The sequence below is a fragment of the Loxodonta africana genome, chromosome 24, assembly GCF_030014295.1.
Source record: "Loxodonta africana isolate mLoxAfr1 chromosome 24, mLoxAfr1.hap2, whole genome shotgun sequence".
Taxonomy (NCBI): Eukaryota; Metazoa; Chordata; class Mammalia; order Proboscidea; family Elephantidae; genus Loxodonta; species Loxodonta africana.
In genome coordinates, this window is record NC_087365.1 from 22,664,705 (window position 1) to 22,679,184 (window position 14,480).

Sequence of the window (14,480 nt, forward strand, 5' to 3'; positions counted from 1 at the left end):
AGCAGTTCTCTCAAATTGGAATATTAAATGGAAAATCAATTAAATAAACTGGCCTAAATTTGTTAAACATGAAGCTTCAAAGATGTCACTGTTTTTATTGTAATTTTAGTTCATCCTTGGTGAGAGTTCCTGTACTAATCTTGTGTCTCTAATTTAGCTGACCCCAGTCTCAAGATGAGCACTGTAAATAATTCAAGAATGAGTAATCAAATGCTTTATTCTGAGAATCTAAAATAGGAACCCATAACTAATAAATTCACTTCTTTCAGCATTGTTTTCTCAGAACTTAATTTTCTTTCTACTCTAGAGGCAGAAATTTAAAAAAAAAAAAAAAGCTTTTTCTTGGGAGATCCACATATTTTGGTGTTTTGCTATTGGAACTTCAGGGAGAGGAATAATCTGTCCAACTGAAGTCCATTGTGGTTGATCAGAAACAGATTGAGGAGGGATGTGTAGCAAGGAAGTGTGGTGAGTAAATTTGGATTGGTGAAGTAGGACCCAATTATGGCAAATGTGGAAGACATTTCTGGTTATCCATTGCTGTGAAACCAGACACATCAAATCTTAGTGGTTTAAAATAACTTATTATCCTTCAAAATTCTGTGGTTTAAAAGTTAAATGTATAGCTACCATATAACTCAGCAATTCCACTCCTGAAGTCATGCCCTAGAGACTTGAAAGCAATGATGCAGACACATGTACAACAATGTTCATTGCAGCACTATTCACAATAGTTGAAATGTAGAAACAACTTAAAATGTCCATCAACAGATGAATGGATAAACTAAATGAGGTACATACATACAAGGAAATACTACTCAGCCTTAAAGAGAAATGAAGTCCTGATACATGCTGCAACAGGGATGAACCTTGAAAACTTTATGCTAAGTGAAATAAGTCAATCACAAAAGGGCAAAGGTTATATAGTCTCACTTACATTAAATACCTATTTTTTTTATTTTTTATAGGCAAATGCATAGAGATCACGTTTTTATTAGTGGTTACCAGGGATGGGAGGGAGGGCAGAAGAGGGAGTCATTGATTATAAAGCAGTGAGTTTCTGTTTATGGTGATGGAAAACTTGGTAGCAATTATTGGTGATGGCATGATTAATTGATATCACCACATTGTCCATATGAAAAATGTTGCATTGGCAAATGTTGTGTTATATGTATTACAACAATAAACAACAACAACAACAAACAAAACAAGCAAAGTTCCGTGGGTTAAACTAGGTTCAGCTGGACAGTTCTTGCTTGGGGTCTCTCTTGTCATGCCATCAGAAGTAAGCAGGGACTGCAGTCAACCAAAGGCTCACTTGTATGGCTGGCAGTTGTTGTTAAGTGTCCATCAGAAATCTGCTGTTAATAAAAGACCCTATATGAACTCTCCATGTGATTAGGACTTCTCACAGCATAGCCTGGGTTCTGAGAGGAAGTTCCTCAAAAGCTAGCATTCCAAGGGATTCAGGAAGAATCTGTGCAGTTTCTTATGACCTAAATTTGGAAGTTCAAGAATGTTACTTCTGCCATCTTCATTTCTCAAGTCACTAAGGCCAACCTAGATTCAACAGTTGAATTCTGAGCATGCCTCTCCCATATTTGAAGCCCTTATAACCCACAAATGTCCACTCATTGCACTTCCAGAAGTCCTTTCAAGCCTTCTCTCTGTCCCTGCATCCACAGGGATACTCTTCCAGTCTCTTAACTGTGCAAGGCGTGTTATTACTTCATAGCTTTCCCAGATGCCCTTCCCTCAGACTGAAATACTTTCCCTGCCCTCCTTTCCTGGTTAATTCCTGTTTATATTTTAGGTCTTAGTTTGAATGGTCCTGGAATCTTTCCCAGGCCTATGAATTGCCTCCTCTTTGAGTTCTCATAACATTTATAGCAAGTACTTCTTACAATGAAATATAATTATCTGATTTCTTGATACTCTCCTCAACCAGACTATAAGACCCAGAAATCTACCTTTTTGCCCTAAGTTCCATTTATTGGTATAGTATATTCTTCACTGTCTGTTACTATATATTGTAACAGATTATAAATATTCTATTTATTGGTATATATGTCTTGCCTGTATTATTGTGTTATGTATATATATCTCACAGGAATATATATCAGAATAATATATATATATATTCTGTTTTATTGAATATCAAGGTTGTTATTCTAGTTAAATTTTGTGCATATTTGTCTGGTACATCCTTTCCATGGTTTTATGTTAAACTTTTATCTATCATCAAGAAAAATATCCTTTTAAACCATATATTGCTAAATATTCTTTTTAATTTTATTTTTATTGTTATTTTTAATGTTTTGAGATTCCCTGCATTTTATTTGTTAACTTTAGCCTAATTATATTTATTGCAATTATTGTTATATTAAGATGTTATTTCATGTATTTCTTTTAGTTTCCTTTTTATTATATTTGTTCTTGCTGTCTGCTGAATAGATGACATTTATCTTGCTGATTTAAAAGCAATATATTCTCTTCGTATTCATTGTCTTTAAGGTGTATATGTTTTATCCTTATGATTTATTAAACCCACTGATAACTATATTATTTCATAAATTAAAAAAAAAAAGTACTTTACCATATTCTTGTGTTCTCTTCCTCTCTTCTCACATTCCCTGACATCATGTTCATATTATTCATTGTGGGTACATTTTATATTTTCCTTTTTTCTCTTTCTCTCCTCTCCCTTTCTTTTCTTTCTCTTTTTTCTTGTGTGTATGTGTTTCTTTTTAAGAAAGCAACAAACTCTAAATCCTTTTTAGCATATTTACTTCCAATATAATTTTCTGAATTTATATCTCTTCTCATTTAATTGCTTTCTCTAAAATTGCTTTCAAATTGGATATTTGTATCACAAATATTCTAAATGTCTTCATTTATTATGCTCTTACATTTAAATGGTTATCTACATGGACATAAATTTCTAAGTTCAAGTTCCTTTGTAAGTGATATGTATTTTCTGCCTTTGAGTTATTCAAATTTATTTTTGTCTCTGGTGTGCTTATATTTTACTGTATTATGTCTAGTTACATATTTTTTTTTTTCTCTCCTGAAAGCACTGTACTAGTCCTTTCAAACTGAACTTCTTTATTTCTGTATTTCTGGGGAATTCAGAATCATTGTACTTTCACAAATAATTCCTATTCTGTTTTTGTTTATTTATCCCTTTATGAGCTTTCCATTTCCCTGGTGGATACCCAAGAGACATTTTTTAAAATACTTTTCTTTACCATGTTCTCTCTGAATTCAGTCCTGCCAGCTTTTTTTTTTTTTTTTTTGAGGTGATTAAAATGTTCTAAATTTAGATTTCAGTGATGGTTGCACAACTCTACGACTATACTAAAAGTCATTGCATTGTACACTTTATTTTTTATTGATTTTTAGATGGTTTACAGAACAAACTAGTTTCTCATCAAACAGTACAGACATTGTTCTATGACATTGGTTAACAACACCACGACATGTCAATACTCTCCCTTCTCAACCCTGGGTTACCTATTACCAGCTTTCCTGTTTCCTCCTGCCTTCCAGTCCCTGCCCCAGGGCTGGTGCACCCCTTTAGTCTTGTTTTGTTCCATGGGTCTGTTCAATCTTTGGCTGAACCTCAGGAGTCACCTCATTACTGAGCTGAAAGGATGTTTGGGGTCCATATTCTCGGGGTTTCTCCAGTCTCCGGCAGGCCAGCATGTCTGGTCTTTCTTTTTGAGTTAGAATTTCATTCTACGTTTTTCTCCATCTCCGTCTGGGACCGCTTCGTGTGATCCCTGCCAGAGCAGTCAGTGCTGGCAGCTGGGCACCATCTAGTTTTATTGGACTCAGTCTGGTGGACGCCATGGTAGGTGTGGTCCATCAGTCCTTTGAACAAATCTTTCGTTGTATCTTTAGTTTTCTTCATGAGACCAGTGGAGTATTCTAAATGGCTGCTCACAGGCTTTTAAGACCCCAGGTGCTATTCACCAAAGTAGAATGTAGAACATATTCTTTATAAACTACATTATGCCAATTGAGCTAGATATTCCCTAAAACCATGGTCCCTACAGCTCTCAGCCCAGTGGTTTGGCCCCTCAGGGATTTGGATGTGTCTATGGAGCTACCATGACCTTGCCTTGTACAGCTTGTGCTGGCTTCCCCAGTATTGTGTACTGTCTTACCCTTCACCAAAGTTTCCACTTATCTGTTAAGTGTTTTTCCATCCTCACCCCTCTCCTCCCTTGTAACCATCAAAGATTGTTTCTTTTTGTATTTAAACCCTTTCATGAGTTTTTCATGAGTGTTCTCATACAATATTTGTACTTTTGTGATTGCCTTATTTCACTCAGCATAATGCCCTCCAGATTCATCTATGTTAGGAGATCCTTCACAGATTCATATTTGTTCTTTATCGTTGTGTCATACTCCACTGTGTGTATGTATCAGTTGTTTTTTTAATCCATTCATCTGTTGATGGGCATCTAGGTTGTTTCCATCTTTTTGCTATTACGAACAATGCTGCAATGAACATGGGTGTGCATACGTCTATTCACGTAATGACTCTCATTTCTCTAGGATATATTCCTAGCAGTGGGATTGCGGATCATATGGTATTTCAATTTCTAGCTTTCTAAGGAAGCACCATATCATTTTCCAAAATGGTTGTATCATTTTGCATTCCCAGCAGCAGTGCATAAGAGTTCCAATCTCCCCTCAACCTCTCGAACATTTGTTATTTCCTGTTTTATTGATTCATGCAAGTAATGCAGGAGTGAGATGGTATCTCAACGTGGTTTTTGTTTGCATTTCTCTAATGATTAGAGATCGTGAGCATGTGTCTGTTGGCCACTTGAATGTCTTCTTTGGTGAAGTGTCTGTTCATTTTCTTTGCCCATTTTTTAATTGGATTGTCTTTTTGTTGTAGAGGTGTTGCATTTTCTTGTAGATTTGAGAGATTAGTCCTCTACCTGATTCGTAATAGCCGAAATTTTTTTCCCAGTCTGTAGGTTCGCTTTTTACTCTTTTGGTGAAGTCTTTTGATGAGCATAAGTGTTTAATTTTGGGGAGACCCCAGTTATTTAGCATATTCTCTGAAGCTTGTGTGTTGTTGGTCGTGGTTTGTATCCTGTTAATGCCATGTGTTAGGGTCTCTAGTATGGATCCTATTTTTTTCTTCTGTGAACTTCATAGTTTTTGGCTTTGTATTTAGGTCTTTGATCCATTTTGAGTTAGTTTTTAGGTATAATGTGATGTATGGGTCCTGTTTCATTTTTTTTTTTTTTGGCAGATGGACATCCAGTTTTGCCACCACCATTTGTTAAAAAGACTCTCTTTTTCCATTTGATGGACTTTGGGCTCTTGTCAAAGATCAGGTGACCGTAGGTGGATATATTTACATCTGGGTTCTCAGTTCTGTTCCATTGGTCAGCGTATCTGTTGTTGCACCAGTACCAGGCTGTTTTGGCTACCATAGCTGTACAATAGGTTTTGAGGTCAGGTAGTGTGAGTCCTCCTACTTTATTCTTCTTCAACAGAACTTTACTTATCTGGGGCTTTTTCCCTTTCCATATAAAGTTAAGGATAAGTTTTTTCGTCCCTTTAAAAAATGTTTGTATTTGGATCCGTATTACTTTGAAATTATAAATCGCTTTGGGTAGAATTGTCATTTTCACAATGTTGAATCTACCTTTCCATGAGCATGGTATGTTTTTCCATTTATGTAGATCTCTTTTGGTTTCTTGCAGCAGCGTTTTGTAGTTTTCTTTGTATGAGTCTTTTACATCCCTGGTTAGATTTATTCCCAAGTATTTTATTTTTTAGGGGCTATTATAAATGGTATTGTTTTCGTGATTTCCTTTCTATCATTCTCTTTATTGGTGTATAGGAATCCAATTGATTTTTGTATGTTTATCTTCTATCCTGGTACTCTGCTGAATCTTTCTATTAGTGCCAGTAGTTTTCTCTTGGAGTCTTTTGGGTTTTCTATGTATAATATCATATCATCTGCAAATAGGGACAGTTTAACTTCTTCATTACCAGTTTGGATGCCATTTATTTCTTTTTCTTGCCTTATTGCTCTAGCTAGGACTTCCAACACAATGTTAAATAGGAGTGGTGATGAAAGGTATCTTTGCATTGTTCCTGTTCTCAAGGGGAATGTTTTCAGCCTCTCTCCATTAAGAATGATGTTGGCCATTTGTATTACATATATGCCCTTTATTATGTTGAGAAATTTTCCTTCTATACCTATTTTATTGAGAGTTTTTATCAGGAATGGGTGTTGGACTTTGTTGAATGCCTTTTCTGCATTGATTGAGATGATCATGTGATTCTTTTCTTTCTTTTTTTTTATGTGGTGGATTACATTGATTTTCTAATGTTGAACCATCCTTGCATACCTGGTATGAATCCTACTTGGTTGTGGTGTATATTTTTTGATATGATGCTGAATTCTCTTGGCTAGAATTTTGTTGAGAACATTTGCACCTATATTCATGAGAGATATTGGTCTGTAATTTTCTTTTTTTTTGGTGTCTTTGCCTGGTTTTGGTATCAGGGTTATGTTGGCTTCATAGAATGAATTTGGAAGTATCACTTCCTTTTCTATGTTCTGAAATAGTTTGAGTAGCACTAGTATAAACTCTTCTCCAATGTTTGGTAGAATTCACCAGTGAAACCATCTGGGCCAGGGTTTTTTTTGTTGGGAGTTTTTTACTGTCTTTTCAATCTCTTCTCTTATTATGGGTATGTGCAGATTTTCAATAACACTTTGTGTTAGTTTGGGTAAGGAGTGTTTTTGTAGAAATGTGCCCATTTCCTCCAGGTTTTCAAATTTGTTGGAGTACAGTTTTCCATAACACTCTGTTATAATCCTTTTCATTTCATTTGGGTCTGTTGGAATGTCCCCTATTTCACTTCTCATTTGGGTTATTTGTATGCTCTCCTGTTTTTCTTTTTTCAGTTTGGCCAGTGGTTTGTTGATTTTGTTGATCCTTTCGAAGAACCAATTTTTGGTTTTCTTGATTCTTTCTATTGTTTTTCTATTTTCTATTTCATTTATTTCTGCTCTGATCTTTATTTCTTCCTTTCTTCTGGTGGCTGTGGGCTTCTTTTGCTGTTCTCTTTCTATTCGTTCAAGTTGTGTAGTTAATGTTTTTATTCTGTCCCTTTCTTCTTTTTTGATGGGAGCATCTATTGCTATAAATTGTCCTCTGAGGACTGCCTTTGCTGTGTCCCAAAGATTTTGGTATGATGTGTTTTCATTCTTGTTTTATTTTAGGAGTTTTTTGATTCCATCTCTGATTTCTTCTTTTACTCAGTGGTTTTTAAGTAAGGTGTTATTCAGTTTCCATGTAATTGATTTTTTTTTCCTTACTCTTTCTGTTCTATGGCACTGTCCATTTCTGAAATCTTGTGTATCTTTTGGATTTCTAACTGTTGTTTTTGTATGATTTCTAGTTGTGAATTTTATTTTGACATTTTGTTCTTGTATTATTTTCCTGAATTCTTCCTTTTTTTGTTTGTATTTTCCATGAATTTGTCTGCCTTTTCCATGAATTTGTCTTTTTTTTTCATCATTTTTGTCTGCTTTTTGCTTCAACTCTGAATATTAGAGATTTTAATTCCCTGTCAGGCTGTTCTAGTGCCTTTTCTTCTACTGAAAACTCATCTGGTGTTTTATTTTGGACACCTACTGGAACCATCAAATTTGAACTGCTGACCCTTTGGTTAGCAGCCATAGCACTTAGCCACTACGCCACCAGAGTTTCCGGAGTTTAGGTTAGACTGGAACCATCTGTTCTGGTTTTTTTAATGTTTTGATATTACCTGCTGTCTTTGGGACAGTCAGTAGTTATTTTCTTTGTTTTTTGATTGTAGATTTGTTTGTTTCATCTGGCTTTTTTGTTTATTTGGTTAAGTCTGAGCAGGCGGGCTGTGTTCTTTGTCATCTGCTTGTCTGTGGCCATGATAGTTTTCATTTTCTTGTCCAATGGGCAGGGCCAGTCACTTAGCTATGGTGCAGCAGGGCAGGTCCAGCTGAAGAGGAGGGGCTTGGATGGTTTGTTTGTGCCATGTACTAGACCTGACAGGACAGGCCAGTAATGAGTGCTGGACAGGTTCCGGTAGGCTATGCCTATGCTGCTCATGGGTGTGATGTCCAGCACATGGTGCAGGTAGGCAGGAAACACGAGAGAGGTTGTGGTGTGTGGAGCTAATGTGGGTATGGGAAAGGGGAGAGAAACAGAAACCAAAAACAAGCCAAGGGGATAAAAAGAGTGTTAAGGGAGCTTGCCTTTGGAATGGTGAGATGAGAACAAGAAATGGAGAAATGCAAAAAGAAAGAAAGAAAGAAAGAAAACTAGATAAAAACTTGGAAAATAAAAAAATAAAAGCACCCAGAGGTCCCAGAGGTGTGGCTGTGAAGACTGGGGAAGTGGCTCCCAGGCTACATAGTATAGTCTGGCTAGAGGGGCTATAGATGCCACACAGCACCACGTACTCAGGAGACAGGAAAAGAAGGTAAGTACAGACAGACAAGAGCTGAGAAATGAAGAAAGACAGAAGAGAAAAAAAGAAAAAATGAAAAAAAGAAAGGAAATGCCCCAAGGATCTCACCTATGTGGCTGCACAGATTGGGGGAGTGGCTCTTAAGCTGTGCAGTGCAGGCTGGCTAGAAGTGGCTCCCAAGTGGAAAAAGAGAAAGAAAACAAGCAAAGCAAAGCAAGCAAAAAACAACAAAAAAGCCCCAGGGATCCCACCAGCATGATCTTGCAGGCAGGGAGTGGTTCCCCAGTCTAGTGGGTCTTCACAGCCTTTCAAGAATTAGCAAAGATGGCACACTGAGTCAGGTGTTCCAGAGAAAGGAGGAGGAGGTGGAGAGAGGCACGGAAGAAACCAAGAGAAACTGAAAGAAGCAACAGCAACTCAGGGACCTGGCCAATGTGGGCGGGGTAAATCCAAGCTGCCTGGGGCAGAAGCAGCTGTCCCCAGACAAGAGACTGAGAAGCAGACGAGGCCGAAGGAGGGTAGAGGATGGGGATTCAGAAAGCATGTATCACTCATTACTGGGTGTTCTGTCTCCTGCTGGGAACTTTGTGAAGCTGCTTTCCCATATTCTCGGTCTGCTGATCTGCAATGTGGGTGGGGCGAATCCAAGTGGCACAGATGCTGCACTTCCTAGCTGGCTGAGCCACTGCAGCCAGACAGGAAGCTTGCAGGTAGAGCAGCAGGGAGAGGATGGGGGTGGGAAAGCATGTATCTCTGGTTACTGGGTGCCCTGTTTCCTGCTGTGAGCTTTGTGAAGCTGCTTTCCCATGCTACCTGTCTGCTGACCCTTGACAGGAGTTCAAAATGGCGAATCCCTGCTGCTTTAGCTGTTAAGGGACCTCTGCATGTATCTCTCCTTGCTCTCTCTCCTCTGTCAGTTTCTTATTCTATTAGGTGTTTCATTAAGTTCTTTATCTCCTCATTTGACACTTCAGGTTCCAAGAATGACGTTTGTGTCTGTTTTACTTAGTTTTTTGGGTCTTTCTATGGAGGAACGGCGTGCTGCTTCTGTTTACAGCACCACATTTGCTGAAATTTGAATTGTACACTTTCAATGGGTGAATTGTATGGTATGCAAATTATATCTCAGTAAAACTTTTGGAAAACACTTCCCAAGATATTAACAACTCCAAATTAACAGATATAATGTAAATAAATTTTCTGTCTAAAATGAGGACCAAAAACAGATCTTGGGACAGACTCAGATTGTCATGTGCAATATCATCTTCTTCCTCCCCTCCTCTTGTCTTTCTCTTTGCTTTCCACTTTCCTCTTGTCCTCCCTCCATCTATCTCTCTATCTCTCAAAGCTAATTTTAGAGATGTATTATAAGATTTGAATGAGTGTACAAGTAAACTATATTTCTGGATAGGAAAACTAGTTGTTTTAAAGTTGACAATATTTAAAAAACAATTATAGATTAATGAAAAATGAGTTCCTAATATGAATTTTTTTTCTCTTATCTAGGAACTTGACAGAATGATTCCAAAATAATCAGAATGAGCACATAAATGAGACTAAATAAAAAGAAAGAATGTTAATAAGTAAATTTTTCTATCAGTTGTTAAAACATATTCTTAGTCGATATCAATAAATAACACAGTATTTGTGTGATAATGGAAAGGCAGATCAACAAAGTCAAATGCATTCTCACAAAGCAAGATTGGAAATGTTATAATGTAAAAATGACAAAATAATGAATTACTCAAGAAACAGAGGATAAAAAAAAATTGACTCTTAAAAAACAAAATCCTTAAATTATACACCAAGGTAAATTCTGGGTATCTGAATATTTTCCTTGAAAAAAGAAAAGGAACAAATAAAAGAGAAAATAATTTTAAAACATAAGAATGTAATAAAATAGTTTATACTTTCATCAAAGTATAGCACTCTCATGAACGTAGATTTAACACAAACAGAAATGTGGAAAAATTCGTATGTAGAGTATTATTCATTTTAGCAACAATAGCAGGTAATTGGACAGAGCATAAGTGTCTTATAATTAGGGAATGGTTAAATAAATGTTGGCCCCTCATAGTATGTAATAATATTTTGTCATTAAAAATGTGCATGTACACACACAAAACTGAAAGAAAATAAACCATCATAATAGCTATTTTGTTTCTTATCGTGGAGAATGAATGGTTTTATCTGTATCTTTTCTGTATTTGCCAAATGTTCTAGGAATTATATGAATTATTTTCTAATCTAACTATAATAATAAATGTTATTTTAATTTTTAGGAGATAGTGAATTTTTTTAAATGAATACCTAAATCATAGCCAAATGCTTAACCACTGTGCCATCAGGACTCCAGGCAGTTGCAGTGGGAATAAATAAAATGCAAATTTTATACAGATTAATATAGAATAGAATCATAGGACTATGAGGCTCATTGGATATGGGGACCAAGAAAGAGAAAGAAGTAAAAGATAGCCCTGATATTCTCAGTCTGAGTAATTGAAAGGATGTTCGTTAACTTAAACACATATAGACAGAAATATATCTATTGTTTTAACTATTTTTGTTGTTGTTGTTGAGTGTTGTCAAGTTGACTTCGACTCATAGCTACTCCATGTAACAGAGTAGAACTGCCCCACACAGTTTTCTAGTCTGTAATCTTATAGGATCAGACCTCTAAGCCTTTCTCCTACAGAACAGCTGGGTGGGTTCTGATGACCAAACTTTCAGTTAGCAGCCTGGTCCTTATTGCACCACTAGGGCTCCTTTAATTATTTTTTGAGGTAATGAATAATGTTTGAGGCAAGAACTATTAGTTCTACTTAGAACTTGAGTTTGGGGTGTCAGGGGCACAACTGGTGAAATGTACAAACTTAAAGAAATTCTATTAAAATTCCATTGTTATTCATAAACCAGATAAAAACAAAACAAAACAAAATCCATTGATTTCCAGTCGATTCTGAGTCATAGCAATCCCATGTTGTGTTACAGAGTAGAACTGCTCCATAGGGTTTTTCTAGGCTGTAATCTTTATGTAAACAGATTGCCAGGGCTTTCTTTCATGGTGCTGCTAGGTGGGTTGGAACAACCAACCTTTTAAGTTAATATTCAAGTGCAAAACCGTTTGTACCACCCAGGGACCTTCATAAATCAGACATATAACACTGTTTTTGTGTAATGGGATTTCTATACAGAATTGCATCACATATTTTCCTCAACAAGATATTATAGAAACATTGACTGGTTTATCTTTTTATGTCATTTGCATTGATTTCATTTTGGCTAAAAGATACTTCGACATTTCAGATATTTAAGAGAGGAATCTCTCTTGAAATCTGCAGGAAAAAAATCCATGAAATCCATTCCTGTGACCCTTGCCAGCATATCAGATGTGCACTTCACAGCAGTTTTAAACATTCAGTATCCTTTTTTTGAATTCAAAATACTGAAGTCTCAGTAACGTTCAGAAATGTGTTTCAAATTAAAATAGAAATTTGAAAAGACTCATGTCAAGTTGAAGTGAGTGACTAGTGGACTTCATTTTGCATTCAGAAAAAAATTCTGTTTCAGCTATCATCAACACAAGATGCGCACTTAAAATGGAGAAATTTATTTTTCCCAACGGGCTGGAGGAGTACATCTTTTGATAACTGAAACAGTGTCTCTGGGAACTCATCCAAAATGGCAGCCGTTGTGTAGCAAATCTCCAAAGAGACCGAAATGCCTGAGAAACCCCAAAGCAGCTGCTGCTTTCTGAAGAAATTACCTCAGAGATCTCAACATAGTCCAGAAATGCCAATCAGAGGGTTGTTCCAAATGAGAATGACTTATTGTTCCATGAAAAGTGGGGAGCTTTTTTTTATTATTATTCTGGCAGACTATGTTGTGAACAATTTTATAGCCTTTGAGTTTCTGAGGGATCTAGAGCCAGAAAGAATGTTGCAGCAAACCCAGCAGAGGTCTTGGTCTGAGGTAGCATCTGAACAGAATGATTTTAAACATGGGTAATGAGCTGAGTAAAACCTTGCGTCTTAAGTATTTGCAAAGATTCTCATTTCTTAAGCTGTAGACAGAATTTAAAAAGAGTCCTCCTTCTGCCAACTGCCTAAAGCAAATTTAATGGAATTTTGTCAAAATAATCCTTAACAAATGTTTTGAAAAATATTTCAAAAGACCCATTTGAAGAGTCATGTGGCATAAGACCTACTTAAGAGATGGTCATAGCCACCACGCATAACTTTCACATCTAATCTAGATTGTTGCTTGTTTGTTTAATTTTCCTCAATCAGGAAGTAATAATAGTAATAATCATAATAAAATATAATAATATACTTGGCATCTATTTGTGTATCTATCATGTATTTGGTGCCACTGATTACTATTGGATTACTGAGAAATGTAGGGGTTAATTGCTGTGGTGTATGTGCGTGTGTGTGTGTGTAAAAAGTGCCATCTATAAGGATGGATACGTACATACATATGACTTATAAGAAATGAGGGATAAATAATGGGTTTAGAATCATTCAAGGAGGGTGAAAGAGCTCTCCTGAAAAGAGCTCATAAGGTGAACCTTAAAAACTGGGGGATGTTTGTGGACTTAATGGACATGGGGAACAGATTCTGGAGACAGGATGTACAATGAGCGTTTGGCAGTCAAGGTGCACCAGCTGGTTAAGAACAAATGGTTCATATAGGAAATAGCAAGAGAAGCATCATAAAGGCCAGCAAAAGCCATATTACCAAGGACTTGGAGAGTCTTACTAAGAAGAACGAAGCTCCTCAGAAAATTACTTAAAGGTTTTGCATGGAGGCTCGGTATGATGAAAATGAATTTCAGCTTACAATTTTTTAATTGGAAAATTGCAGTGATTACCATTGTCAATTCAACTCAGCGTTTGTGTGTACGTATGTTTTTAAGTTAGATGCAAATATGACTAAAGTGGACACTTCTTCCTTCATCATTTAAACAAAGACCTGTGGTGTGACCTGGGAATGGACACTGGAATGTCACCAGATTGACATTCTTGTTAGATTATGAAAAAGACAGAAGAGAAAAGAAAGCTCTCTTAAAATTATATATCTTATTAAAGTCCTGTATTTGAGTTAGTCCTAGTCCTCAAATTTACATTAGAAAAATGAGATTGGAAAGGTTGTTTATTTTATATCATTCCCTGTACTTGCCCTTCATGATGTGTTAATACATGTAATTATTTGTTCAGTGTCTACTAGCACGATAATTTGCCTTGTTAATTGTTGCTCTCCAACATTTTCCACGGTGTTTGACATTTAACAGGTATTTGATCAATTTGTTGAAAGAATAAATCAAAGCAATCCACAGCAGATTTCAAAGCTATGCTTTGTGACTGTAGACAGCATTCAGACTAATAAATTTCTTCTACTGCATCTTCAATTGCTCCCCACTGCTTTTGGATTAAGACCAAAATCCTTAAGCAAACTTTACATGATCTGGCTTCTACCTAATTCTCTAGTCACACACCACACCACTTTCTCTTTTCTACCCTCTTTTTTGAGTGTTTATGTATGCCGGCCCTTGGTCTAAAATGCTGCCTTCCCCTTAACCTACTATCACATCTTTATTTGTCATAACATGTTGTGGCACAAACTGTTAAGCACTAAGCTACTAGCCAAAAGGCTGGCAGTTCGAATCCATCGAAGCACCTCAAAAAAAAAAGGCCTGGAGTTGTGGTTCTGAAAGGCCACACCCTTGACTATTTTCAGTTTTTAGAGCAGTTCTTCCTGAGATCCCTAAGTAAATTCCTTCTTTTATAAACTCACAGTACCACGGAACTTATCTTCTTAGCATTTATCACAGTTAAAGTTTTTCCCCCTTCTTGTATATAACAAATATTTTGTGTGCTCATCGCTAACCACAGCAACCACGGTACTGCCTGGCCTATAGCAGGCACTTGAATATTGTTGAACAAATGAGTATGATTGGATGAACACAATGTTCACACAGTGGC